The sequence below is a fragment of the Clupea harengus genome, unplaced genomic scaffold (assembly GCF_900700415.2).
Source record: "Clupea harengus unplaced genomic scaffold, Ch_v2.0.2, whole genome shotgun sequence".
NCBI lineage: Eukaryota > Metazoa > Chordata > Actinopteri > Clupeiformes > Clupeidae > Clupea > Clupea harengus.
Genome location: NW_024879802.1, coordinates 57501 through 60000, shown reverse-complemented (window position 1 = coordinate 60000; position 2500 = coordinate 57501). Strand labels below are relative to the sequence as shown.

The 2500-nt window shown below is 49.5% G+C and overlaps 1 protein-coding gene across 1 annotated transcript in view; it reads left to right on the top strand.

Moving 5' to 3' along the window:
* Positions 1 to 1521: 1521 nt before the first annotated feature.
* Positions 1522 to 2500, top strand: part of LOC122130415 (adhesion G protein-coupled receptor L1-like) — a gene marked incomplete at its 3' end in the record, with an annotated part of 58473 nt that continues 57494 nt past the window's right edge. Inside the window, 1 exon segment of the mRNA XM_042705151.1 lies at positions 1522 to 2128.

Here is a 2500-nt window from a genome sequence, read left to right as displayed (position 1 = left end):
AGTATGGATACCAAAGATACCAAAGGCTAGATAGGCTTGGCTACAATATTACATACAGAACACACTGTCTATAGGCTATTCCTACATCGATTTGTTTATGTACAGTATTAGTGTTTAATCCAACATGGCGTTGATGGAAATTAAAACATGTAGGTTGTAAGTGAAAAATGTATACCTGTTTGTGTGTGTGTGTATGTGTGTATCACACAAAGAAAGAGAGTTGTGGTGAGAGAGAAAAGAGATGGAAAGGGAGGGGAGGGGGAGTGATGTGAGGCAGTCGAGTGCTTCTCTCGTCTCCCTGCGCTGAAGCCCCCGTTGGTTGTCACGCCTATCTCGGCAGCTACGGCGGAGAAGGCATCGCTCTCTCTCACACCAACAGGGCGGGAACCCCCGACGCCAAACATCAACGCATCAATAAACGGACGAGTTAGGACAAGCGCAACATTACATTTTACCCTCTGAACGAAATTAGCCAGGCCCCGATTATTCTGTTCTCCGCAAAAAAGCCTCTGCTTCTGTCATTCGCCCTGCTGTGGTTCGTCGCTCGCTCGCTGCCCTCCGCTACCACAGGCACACGTCGTTGTCTTTTTCTTCCCTCTTCTCCTGAACGTCTCACCAGCATCGGGGGAATTTCAGCGCCCTGTTCGACTGTCTGCATCGCGTTTTGGCCGTGTGCGCGTTTTCGACCCTCCAGGGCAAGACATGAAGATCCCCGTGGCGGCAGACGCAGGAATTATGTCGATTCCTGGTTTTGGTGTGTGAAAATAACACATTTTATGCGTAAGTTACGCTCAGCGCCTTTCCCGCGTATGTTTGTCTGTGGGCTTTAGCCCAAGACAAGATAGGTGCAGGCTATATATTTTGTTTCCACTGACTGTCGTTTTAAATCTACTGCACAGCAACAACCTGTACGGTTTAATATTATCAGTATTTAATTATGGTAGATTCCCGTTGTTCGGTGTATGTCAAGCCTTTTTTGGTGGTCATTTTAGACTGATAAGGATGGGCCTGATTTTAAGGCTTGTAGTACAGGGTGTTGACGCGTTTGCTCAGAAGGAAAAAAAAGACTGCATGGTCATTTTCACCATTTAAAGCTATCCTTCGTTTGGCGTTTTGGATGATCTTTATGGCCCGGTTGTGAGACACAGGACTTAAGATTTAATTGTCGTTATTAAGCGACTGAGGTCAACGGACGGACGGACACAACGCTAAACAGTGGGACTGGGAGTGTTTTTGGTGCGCGTGGAAATGGACGTTGAACCGCGCCTCCGGTGATTCCACGGTGGGGAGGGGGTCCTTCTTTTCCTCGTTATTTTATTCACATCCTTGGCGCGCCCCCATTTCCTGAAAGCACAACTATATTTCTTGTCGCGTTTCCCCCCCACGTTTTGTCTCACCTGTAGTATTTCTCCCCTGTCAGAACAACACCACTATCAGTGGTCGTGCATTTTTACGCGACATTTCCCCCAAACCAAAGGCTCGAAGCTCAACAGTTCGCCTGTACAGGGAGGTGGAGGGGGACATGTCATTTTCTGTCGATCCGAGCCTAGCCGACCACCAGAAACCAACGGAAAGCGGTAGACTCACTGCCATGCTTGGTGGGCTTTTCACCCGGAGCCGCGTTGCAACCGAGGTAATTGACTGGCTGAAGGGGGATTTAAAATCCTAACATTAGCCACGCAACACAGACTACGGAGCGGAGAAGGACATATCACAGTCAAGCTTATTAAGTGGATTATAAATAACATTATTGGCTTGTTCGTTGGTGGAATTTTTGTTTGTACGTCTATGTGGGTCCACTTTTATGCGAAGACCAACGTACAATGTGGAATATTCTAACGTAACGACGCTAGTTCTTTTCCTCTCCCCTCAGCCTGTTTTTCCCTCCCTGTATATTCGCTGCCGTTTTCACGTGCTGACTCGCAAGGGGTCCGCCTGGAAGATGGCTGCTTATTAATTTTTAATCTTTATGCATCCGTGCGAAGAGGGAGCCGAACGGGAGGAAAATAGCGGACAAACGGCGGGAGGGGAAGCAGCGGAGGAGAGGGAGCAAGGGAGAGGGAGCGGGCGAGAATGAAATGACCTGGAGCCTGTGAACGCGGAGGACGCGAGGGGATTCTACGGCAAGGTAAGACGGGCAGGTGGGATGGACAGCGTTCTGTGACCTCGGGTCGGTGAGGATGGTGGTGGTGGTGGTGGGGGCGACTGCCATTCTCTCTCTCTCTCTCTCTCTCTCTCTCTCGCTCTCAGCCACACACACAAGCGCGCGCGCCGAATCATTCGCATGCATACACAATCATGCCAATGGGGACGGGCAGATATGGATTGAGATAATGTTATTGCACACAACCTCCGTTTTTATGTATTTCCCCCTCTGCGCTTTCTTTTCTCTCTTTTTTTCAAGCGGAGGTGGAATACTGTATGTGCGCGCGGGCACCGACTCCTGCGGTGCGTGAGTGGTTTTTAAATGTGCTCGTGCCACAGCTTACCCATGCTGCCT